The following is an 11,968-nucleotide window of genomic DNA, read 5'->3' on the forward strand; positions in this document are numbered from 1 at the left end:
GGCAGTAATGCATATATCACACAATTACAGGGTATTATGTCGTTATGATCACTCGAGCTTCATGTTCAAAGAGTCTTTCAATCCCATTTTGGTCGGTCATTTCTGTACATAATTGAATGACAATTTTCTAGAGCTAAAATCAGTTCTGTGGAGAAAACTTAAAGAGAGTAGCTTATTCCAAAATATGAAGCCCTAGTAAACTGAGAATAATTAATTGAAATAGCACACAATAAAAATGCAGACTGGACTTAATGATAAAAGCAATCTCAATATTTATTTATAGTCAACAGGAAAATAGAAAATGTTTCATAAAAGTTTTAAAACAGCTATACAAAAAGGATCAAAAGTGAAAGAAATGGTTGTATAAAACATAGCAAAATTGTTCTGAATTAAGTCGTGTTCTGTATTTTCCTTCGCTCCAGTTTTTGACAAATGTTGAGTTTTGCACCAATGGTTTTCTTAATCATCTTTCCTTCACTCCCTGGGTGTCTCTTAACGAAGTCTAAAAATAGATAAGGACAAGTAGCTTTATAAGTAAACGCCATACATTCCTGTTTGTTATTTATTTATCACTGATTCTTGAAACTTTGGCAAAAATGTGTCCCACAAAGAAAAGTGCCAAGTCTATTGGAAATTAATAACATTTTCAAAAATAAAAAAATTAAAAGTTATAATCAGGGGGTCCTTTGCACATATGTAAGGTTCTTTTATAGGATTGTTCTTATTTTTTATTAATTTAATGATTATATGCTGGCCACTGCCTACAAAATCAGTTGTCCTCGGATAGGAGCTAATCATTTCAAATTGATTAAAAAAACAAAAAGTAATAATTTAATTGAATAATACCTTTACTACATGAAGGAATACACTGTTATATGTATTTAAAACTGCAAACAGTGAGTTTTGAACGATGTTTACTATTATTTTGTGGTTGCTCAAAATGTGTCCCACATATTCGTCACCACCGTCAGATATTTACAAAAAGCAATAAAATCAGGCAACTACAAGGTCAACTATATTCCTGAGGACCCTCTTTTCAAACCTTCAGTTCTACTGCATGCTTCCAGATTACTCAAGTTCTTGTAAGTTTGGTATTTTCTCTTAAACTTGTTCATATTTTTGGACACTGCTACAGTCACAACCATAGCATGTCAACACCATCACTTTTGTATAAAAAATATTAGATCATGACATAAATGTATACTTTTTAAAAAGAGGTCTGAAGTAGCTAGCAACAGAGGGAAAACAAGATGGCTAATGTGAACAACTTCTGCATATCATGTGAAAGAGTAGGTTTTTTGTCACCACCGTCAGACGTCACCACCGTCAAGTTTTCTGTCTGATGGTGGTGACAAAAACCTCCAAATAGCCCTCAGCGGAGGCTAGAACATAATTGTTGATCACCATAAATACCAATATGACATGTGATGTTTCATTAACCTCTTTTACATTTCTGTAATTCCTCCTATATTTCTTCCCTATTGTCCAACCCTTAGGGGATGTAGTGTGCCCTTCCTCTCTCTCTCAATTCACTATTATGCTGTGTTCATTTGGCTTATGTCATTTGGGATGCACATACGGTAGGGCACCTACAACCTACCTATATAGCACATAGTATACAGTGTCCCTTCTCCAATGACTAAAGCCGAATGGAAATGGAATGACCTTTAACCAAATCCAACATTCATAACATCTCCCTCAATTTCATAGTCATTACACTCAACTTTGACTTTATGTATTTTAGGAAGTTATGGCTAGGCAGCAGCTATCAGTGGAGGAGAGAAGGAGAAGAAACAGGGAATATCAAAAAAAGCACAGAGAGAAAATACACAGTGATGCAGAGCTAAAGGAGGAATACCTCAGTATGGAAAGGCAAAGATGGAAGAAGAGAGTGGAGGAAGGGAAGATTAAAAATATCAATGACTTGAATGAAAGGGAAAAGAGAAGTCAGAGAAAGGCTTGGAAACGTAGGCAACAAGTATCAAGAGAACGTAAGAGAAAGGTCTCAGATCACCCAGAAACTCCCCCAGACAGCTCAGTGGATCAGGCTATACACCAGCCAGCTTGAAGTAGGCAGGCTATAGCAGGAGAAAGGGAAAGAAAGAAAACAAGAAAAAGATACTCTACAGAGATGAAAGCTATGAGAAATAAACTTCAAGAAGTAATAAAGGACAGGAACAAAATGAAAACGTGTTGGTTACAAGAACAAGCTAGGAATAAAAAATAATTTGCTTTTTATTGTGTCTGATGGTGTTGACAAAAACAAATAGCTGAAAAAATGCCTATTTTATGAAAAAAAAATACAAAATGAGGAGCTTGTACCAGTACATTGCTGAACAGCCAAGGCCTTGTCCTATAATGATATACCTTTAGATTTTGTAACTTTTTATTTTCAAAATTAAAACCTGTTTTATCCAAAATCCCAAGAATCAGTGTTATTTGTTTGGTCAATTAAATTTTATTTTCTAGGCAATTTCTGGGCATAGAGATTTGTTCCATACTTTTTTCACACATTTTGGTGCTCAAGATTTCAATTATATGACGAAGGCTGATTCATGCCTTTATGTGAGGAAAGCTGTGGGCAATACCCTCAAAAACCCATGTAAACATCTGCATATATAGACGACCATCTCATTTTAGACTGGAGGGAAAATTGAGCTGGATTACTTGGAACTCAATTTTGAAAAGCCACAAACAACGGGTATATATTCGTAACCCTTGACTACGAAGGGTTACCACTTGTTTAGTTTATTTGTTTGATTGGGATTCGAATTGCATGGATTTGAACTTACAACCTCGAGGCTTTTGATAGATTTAACACAGCATCGTTGCCCCCAGAGCCTCTGAGACCCTTTTCTTGTTTTATTTGTATGTAAAATGTGATTATACATGTCTTCTAATGTCGTTCAAGAAACTAGTTTCAAAGGAACATTCAGCATGACTTCTCAGTGCTTTTCAGCAGAGTTACAGCTTGTTTTTAACTATAGTATTTCTGTCAGTAAAGAAAAACCTATATGTACATATGACAGCAGAAACTTTGTTTTCATCCAACATACAGTAGGTCTTTCAGTTTGATCCTTGAAGGCATTGGACTTCTTCCCCGTTATACTACAATTGGTCAGCTCAGTTCTGGAAAACACTGCTTCACATATGGTTTTTGTAGTTTCCCTTAAATCTACTCTGCTCACATACTGTAAATTCGAAGCATTTACAGACACCCCAAATTCAAGGTCAACCTGGAAATATAAAAGAAAAAGAATTCAAATTCACATAATATTCTTATTGGCCTGGTGTTTGTCACTCAAGTTTGTTTCGCTTAAGCCTAGGTCACAACTGGACGTGCGATTTTTTGGCCGTGCAATTTTTGGCGTTTCCCAAATCGCTGCGTTTTTTTTGTTCATGGAGAAAGACGCGCGTTGGCCGTAAGTTTGTCTTGCAACCTGAAAAAAACGTAAGCGCCCGTAGAGTTTGTTTGACATGACAAAGAACCTCTGCGGCCGGTCTGCGGCCAGTCTACGGCTCGAAAATCAGCACGTCACACGCACGCCCTCCGTGCGTTTCTTGCACGTAGAACGGCCGTAGGAGCACGTACTGCCGGTTGTGACTGAGGCTTTACATAATGGTAATGTAATTATAATTGGGAGATCTAGAAAGAGGGGCACAGAGTAGAAATTTCCAACCTTAGAATCAAATTGTCAGTTGTTAGTACTCTTGTCACACTGGAGGCCAAGCAGCTAGGTGCTGCACATATTAATAATTATCAATTCTTCAGCAATCAATCTAACTTCAAGTGAGATAGTACTGAAAAATTGTGAAAGTACTTCTCAAACTCCCTTTCAAACACTGAGTCTTAACACTATTTTCATATTTTAGAGATATATGATATCTGACCATTTGCATCAACTGGGTAGTCAAAAACTTTCTGCTGGCTAACTTGGGGCTATGGCAGCTGCCTCAGTGGGGTTGCAGGCCGAGATGAGTCACTGCCAAAGACTGTGATGAGCAGAGAGTGTTCTGTGCTCGAACATGTACTGGCGGTGTTGATATGAACTCTGTAAGGGGCTCCTTACAGGGGAATGCGCTACTACCAATCTCTTCAAATCTTCCATCTTTTGAAGGATGTCAGGTAGACCTACAAAGAAATTAAATACAAAATAAACTGTAATTGTGGCTAGTGCCAGGTGCACAGCAAGAATTAAAATGTGTGAAAAAATAAAAATATGCATGCATGATTTTGATTATGCTTATAGTTTCAGTGAAGCAGTTAGTTCATATCTCTTTTGAGTGCAAATAATAGATCTGGTCCAGTATAAATTCAAAACAAGTCTCTATAGTATACTGTACATAGCTTATATACCAACACCACATTTTTACACCAAAATATTATGTACTTTTTAAAATAGCATCAAAATTCAGTAAATAGTTACATACCCTCAACGATGCATAGGCTGTTTCTCAAAGCCTCATTTTCCTCTTTAAGCCTCTTGACTTCTGACCGCAGGGTAATTATCTCCTCTGCATCACCATCACTGCTGGCTTGAGCGCTACAGGAACTGGCCAGTTCTCTAAATTGGGTTTTCTATAATGATAATACACAAGATATATAATGTTGTGAACAACTTGATTAAATCTGCATTTAAAGGGGCACACATTATTCTTGTAGAGGAATATGATATGCCTTGTACAAAACAAGCGATATACAGTGGTGCTTGAAAGTTTGTGAACCCTTTAGAATTTTCCATATTTCTGCATAAATATGACCTAAAACAACATCAGATTTTCACACAAGTCCTAAAAGTAGATAAAGAGAACCCAGTTAAACAAATGAGACAAAAATATTACACTTGGTCATTTATTTATTGAGGAAAATGATCCAATATTACATATCTGTGAGTGGCAAAAGTATGTGAACCTCTAGGATTAGCAGTTAATATGAAGGTGAAATTAGAGTCAGGTGTTTTAAATCAATGGGACGACAATCAGGTGTGAGTGGGCACCCTGTTTTATTTAAAGAACAGGGATCTATCAAAGTCTGATCTTCACAACAGATGTTTGTGGAAGTGTATCATGGCACGAACAAAGGAGATTTCTGAGGACCTCAGAAAAAGCATTGTTGATGTTCATCAGGCTGGAAAAGGTTACAAAACCATCTCTAAAGAGTTTGGACTCCACCAATCCACAGTCAGACAGATTGTGTACAAATGGAGAAAATTCAAGACCATTGTTACCCTCCCCAGGAGTGGTCGACCAACAAAAGATCACTCCAAGAGCAAGACGTGTAATAGTCAGCGAGGTCACAAAGGACCCCAGGGTAACTTCTAAGCAACTGAAGGCCTCTCTCATATTGGCTAATGTTAATGTTCATGAGCCCACTGTCAGGAGAGCACTGAACAACAATGGTGTGCATGGCAGGGTTGCAAGGAGAAAGCCACTGCTCTCCAAAAAGAACATTGCTGCTCGTCTGCAGTTTGCTAAAGATCATGTGGACAAGCCAGAAGGCTATTGGTAAAATGTTTTGTGGACGGATGAGACCAAAATAGAACTTTTTGGTTTAAATGAGAAGCGTTTTGTTTGGAGAAAGGAAAACACTGCATTCCAGCATAAGAACCTTATCCCATCTGTGAAACATGGTGGTGGTAGTATCATGGTTTGGGCCTGTTTTACTGCATCTGGGCCAGGATGGCTTACCATCATTGAAGGAACAATGAACTCTGAATTATACCAGCAAATTCTAAAGGAAAATATCAGGACATCTGTCCATGAACTGAATCTCAAGAGAAGGTGGGTCATGCAGCAAGACAACGACCCTAAGCATACAAGTCGTTCTACCAAAGAATGGTTAAAGAAGAATAAAGCTAATGTTTTGGAATGGCCAAGTCAAAGTCCTGACCTTAATCCAATCAAAATGTTGTGGAAGGACCTGAAGTGAGCAGTTCATGTGAGGAAACCCACCAACATCCCAGAGTTGAAGCTGTTCTGTACGGAGGAATGGGCTAAAATTCCTCTAAGCCAGTGTGCAGGACTGATCAACAGTTACCGGAAACGTTTAGTTGCAGTTATTGCTGCACAAGGGGGTCACACCAGATACTGAAAGCAAAGGTTCACATACTTTTGCCACTCACAGATATGTAATATTGGATCATTTTCCTCAATAAATAAATGATCAAGTATAATATTTGTCTCATTTGTTTAACTGGGTTCTCTTTGTCTATTTTTAGGACTTGTGTGAAAATCTGATGACGTTTTAGGTCATTTATGCAGAAATCTAGAAAATTCTAAAGGGTTCACAAACTTTCAAGCACCACTGTACTTTGGGCTGTTAAAATATAAAAGGATACTCATTCAATATTGATACTGATTCCTTAAAGTGACCTGATCACCCAACAGATTAGGTATTTAAGTTATTACAGAGCCACACAATGATATTTTTTCACAAGAAGTAAAATGGAAGTTTTTTTGTTAATTTCACCCTTACCTCTGTAGGTTAGGTAAAACATTAGCAAAAAAAAAAAAAATTAACTGAAAATTCCGCCGGAATATTTAAATGAGGAGGTGGAAGCAGAGCAACGCACATAGCAATCGTACATTTTTTGGATCAAAACAAACACAGTGGGGGAGAAAATCTCAGGTCTATTTTGCCTGTTGAACAGACCTGTTCACGATTATTTATCTGATCATCTGATGACTCTTCACTGTTACTACTAGACCAAATTCTTTTTGGTTCTCATGTTTGCCTTCCTCTCCCATATTAGAGATTGCCAGACAAAGGAATGTCCTTCCCCTTTTCAGCTGCCTTCAAGAAAGGCAAAAGACTGCCTTCATCATCTGGTAAAAATAAATAAATCAAACAAAGTCATATAGTAGCATAAAATATTATGAATAAGATTGAACTGTAGGCACTATAGTGCAATTAAAATATACAATTTATTAACTGGTCACATTATATTATCCTTGAATCCTCAAACCTTGAATAAAATTAAACCCATAATCATTTGAAATACCGGTGCATACAATATTTATTTAATTACATTTATTCAATTAGTGCAATTAAAATAAGCAATTTATTAACTGGTCACAAGTCTATATATTAAATCCTCGATTATATAAAAAAAATGCAATTATTTGAAATACCAGGCCTATACAATTTATTTAATTAAATGTATTTTAGTGCAATTAAAATATGCAATTTATTAAATGGTCACATATTGTGACATCATGAGAGGTTGGCCAGCTCTCAGTGGGACCCTTCAATCAGTGCAAGGACACAAAGGTTAAAATAAATCAAGGTTTTTAATGTTATGCCAGGAAATTAAACAGAAAAGGTAACTCAAAGTCCAATGTTCAAACGAAGATGGATTCCTAAAAGTCAAACTCAGACAATGTCTCTGGCTTTAGAACAACAAAATTATAGGCAGGTTTCTTTCAGTCCAATATCCCGTTCTCAGAACAAACAAAATCTTCTGCCTTACTTTGAGTCCAGTCAACAATCCCTGTAGTCTTTAGCCTGGTGGCAGCCCAGTAGCAGGCATTCATAACACAGGTAAGTCCTTCAGTGCAAAATCCTTCAGGTAAGAATTCCAGATAAGCTTTTTCAACAAATACTCCGCCCAGCAGGTTCCACTCAGCAACGGGAGTCCATGAACCTCTCCCCTCCACATTCACACTGGGAGTTTTGAGCTCTCACAAAGCCCTCTTACTCATTAGGCCCTCGTTGGCCACAGGTGTGTTGTCGTGTTGGGTGCTGAGGGTGAAGTTCCCAACTCCACCACCAGATGGAGTTATAGCTGCCAGAAGTTGGAGCCATCTGTGTATGACATGCGCCCCTCGATGACGCAGCCTCTCGGGATATCACCCCCCGGGACCGACGTCCTCGTCGGGCTGAAAGTTGCGAAGAGGGCATCTCGCCGGGACAGGGCATCCGCATTGCCATGGCACCTGCCAGCCAGCGCTCGAAACTAACGGTGTCCCGACGTCCCGGGGACCATAAAAAGTGTCATCGGGACACAAAATTATCATATCTGGGACAATCCCGGGACAATGGAAAAAAATAGATCTAGAAAAAAAAGTTCTACATTAATATTATTTACAAAGCCGTAACACATACGTAGACATTCACCTAATTTGTCAATTTTAATTTTAAAATGTTAACAGCGAAAAATACATAGTAGCTACACTTTCGATGCACCTGCATCCGTAGGCTACAGAGCAGCGCATTCTGTTCTAGAATCTTCGGTCAGTGTCCGCATTATATGGACTTGGAATGGAATTGCTACCACACACGCTGCGCCGACTCTTGCCAGAACAAAAATGCTTAAGTGGTTGAAGCGGACCGACTGCGGGGAAGAAACTGAAAGCCCAGACATAATGTCTCCGGGACCTTCAGGATCCAAAGTGTCATCGCCTGGTCTGCAGGCAACACTAGCAACTGAATGAACTTAATGAACACTGTTAGACACGTTATAAAATATAACAGGAATGATGTGGATGATATTGACAGAAGATACCGTTCAACAGAATAAGTGAGTTTTCTTGGTGTCTTTCAAGTTCAGAAAGTTTAGTCAGTCAGCAGCACAACTAGGCTAGGACCTGGCACTATGCTGATGCTGCTAACATTTGCACCCACGTTTCGGCAGCGAAAGTTCATAAAATGGATAACGGAAAGTTCATAAAAATGGATAACGGTAATGGTGAAAATTATAAGTTGGCCTTATAAGTGCCAACAGATATTCAAGGTATAAGTAGATGAAATTAACATAAAAGGGGTCTTATTTTCAACTAAAGTGTACTGCAGATGTAGGGAGTTGAAACATTTTCTGAATGAGCTAGTTGGCCCCTTTAAATAAACGGGTATCTATTCATACAGTGAGATCGCCAAAGTTTAATAAACTGAAAATGCAATAACTAATTTTGAAGTAGATGATGTATAGGACATGTGTCGCTTGTGTCTTGTGACTTAATGTAAAAATGATATAAAGGGTTCAAAATCGCATAGTTACAAATATAATAGTAACTTCATATGATAATATTAACCACTGGTTATTTCAGAGAGGAAAAAAATGGGGACACTATTGCTTCCATTCGGGACAATACAACACAGAATTCAGGACCACTGGGGGACACAAAGAAAAAAAGTTAATTTCGAGCCCTGCTGCCAGCCCTGTGAACAACAGAGAAGTTAAATGCTTGCAAGCTTAAAAACCATCTGGTAACCCTACTGTTTGTCTCCTTGTTCTTGGCCATCCACTGCAGAGGGGCGTGGTCAGAGATCACTGTGAAATGCCGGCCCAGGAGGTAATATCGCAGGGATTCTAGGGCCCAGGTAATGGCGAGACACTCTTTCAACCATTGAATAGTTCTCTCTAGGGAGTAGTTTTCAGCTTAGATATAGGATGGGATGTTCCTCACCTTCATGTACTTGCGTGAGTACAGCCCCCAGCCCCACCTCTGAAGCGTCTGTCTGCACCACGAACTCCCACTTGAAGTCTGGTGCCACCAGAACCGGACTGGAGCAGAGGGCCTGCTTCAGGTTGATGAAGGCTGCCTCCGCCGCGGGATTCCACTTCACCATCCTTGAGTGCCGTTTAGTCATCAGATCTGTCAGGGGTGCAGCAATGGAGGCAAAATCTGCAATAAAACGCCAGTAGTAGCCGGCTAGGCCCAAGAACGACCTCACCTGCTTCTTGGTGAGGGGTTTCGGCCAGTCCTGTATGGCCCGCAGCTTCACCTCCTGGGGCTTGACTAGTCCCCGGCCAACGGTGTACCCCAGGTAATTGGTTTCACTGAAGGCCAGTCTGCATTTTTTTGGGTTTGCTGTCAGACCCGCATCCCTGAAGGAATCAAGCACAGCTTGTACACGGGGTAAATGACTTTCCCAATCCGGACTTTGAATGACCACATCTAAAAATGCAGCTGCATACCTCTTGTAGGGGAGCCAGGACCCGATCCATTAAGCGCTGGAACGTGGCCGGCGCTCCATGCAGACCAAATGGGAGCCGTGTGTACTGGCAGAGACCCTCTGGTGTGGCAAAGGCCATCTTCTCCTTTGATGCCGGGGTCAGGGGCACCTGCCAGTATCCTTTCGTAAGATCCAGAGTGGTGAGGAACCAGGCATGTCCTAAGGAGTCTACTAAGTCATCAACACGGGGCATAGGGTATGAATCAAACTCTGACACCTAATTCAATTTGCGATAATCATTGCAGAATCTCACCGACCTGTCTGGTTTGGGAACCAGGACGATGGGGCTTGCCCAGGCACTTTTGGACTCTTCGATGACTCCCAGCTCTAGCATCTTTCTCACCTCCTCCTGGATGGCCACCTTGCGAGCCTCCGGCACACAATAGGGACGCTGGGTCACTGTTCGGCCCGGGACGGTGCGGATCTCGTGTTGGACCATCTCTGTGTGCTCGGGGTAGTGAGGAGAAGACGTCTTTGTTGTGGTCCACCAGCTCTAGGGTCATCTGCCGCTGGTGTGGGGATAGGCCTGGCCCCACCTGAACCTCCTCTCTGGCGGGTTCTTTGGACTCTGTCGGGGGCAAACAACTGAACAACATCTCCCTGGCGTGCCATTTTTTCAAGAGGTTGTGATATATTTGCTCAGGTTTTCTTTTATCAGGCTGTCTCACCTTATAATTCACTTCTCCTACCCGCTTGATGACCTCATACGGTCCTTGCCAGGTTGCCAGGAACTTACATTCCACGATCGGCACCAGGACCAGCACTCTGTCCCCCGGCTTAAACTCTCTCGGCTGGGCAGGTCGGTTGTAGGAGGCCTGCTGTTGCCATTGAGCAGTCTCCATGTGTTCATGCACTATCGGGTAGACGGCCCTCATTCTCTCCTTCATGGCCCTGACATGCTTGATCAGGGTCCACTATCTGCAGGGTTGCTCCTCCCAAGCCTCCTTGGCAATGTCCAGCAGCCCTCTGGGTCTGTAAGAAAGCAATAGTTCAAAAGGTGAAAAGCCAATAGAAGATTGGGGTACCTCTCTTACTGCAAACAGCAGGTATGGCAGCAGCTGGTCCCAATTCCACCCATCCTCTTCAGTCGCCTTCCTCAGCATGGACTTCAGAGTCCTGTTAAACCATTCAACCAACCCGTCTGTCTGGGGGTGGTAGACAGATGTTTGCAACTGATTTTCAACAGGGCACACAGTTCTTTCATCACCCGGGACATGAATGGAGTGCCTTGGTCCGTCAATATTTCCTTTGGGATCCCCAGACTGGTGGAGAGGAAGAACAGCTCCTTGGCTATCTGTTTGGAGGTAGCCTTCCTCAGGGGGATGGCCTCCGGGTACCGGGTCGCATAGTCCAGGATGACCAGAATGTACTGATGCCCCCTGGAGCTTTTTGGCAAAGGCCCAACTATATCCATTCCAATCCTCTCAAAAGGAGTTTCGATAATTGGCAAGGGGATGAGCAGGTTACAGTATGGGGGTTTAGGTGCCACCTTCTGGCATTCTGGGCAACTACGACAGTAATTCTCCATTTCCTTGTGCACTCCCAGCCAGAAGAAACGCTGTAAGATCATTTCTTTTGTCTTCTCTACACCTAGGTGGGCCCCCAGTGGATGTGTATGTGCCAGATTGAGCACAGTCGCCCGGTGGGGCTGTGGTACAAGGAGCTGTTCATGCACCTTGTCATCTTTCTTCACCACCTGATACAGTAGACCCCATATAATTGCGAAATGGGGGTATGTAGGGCTTGCTCTACCCCCTAACAGCACACCCTCTAGCACCTGCACATTTCTTAAGGCATTTGCAAGTGTGGGATCCTGCAACTGGGCAGTACCATACTGGCTTGTGAGAGGGGGAAGCTCCTCAATGCCTGGGGCATCTTCCTCGTGGGAGCTCGGAGAGCTTTCCAGGGCCACATTCTCTTCTCCAGTCTCCGGGCCAGTCTCTGTGTCAGCCTGGGTGCCTGTCATCCCTGCGAGGGCAAAAGCGGGGATGCGGGGTTGTGCGGGTTGCACTG

This window comes from Neoarius graeffei, chromosome 4 (genome assembly GCF_027579695.1).
Source record: "Neoarius graeffei isolate fNeoGra1 chromosome 4, fNeoGra1.pri, whole genome shotgun sequence".
In the NCBI taxonomy this organism is placed as follows: domain Eukaryota; kingdom Metazoa; phylum Chordata; class Actinopteri; order Siluriformes; family Ariidae; genus Neoarius; species Neoarius graeffei.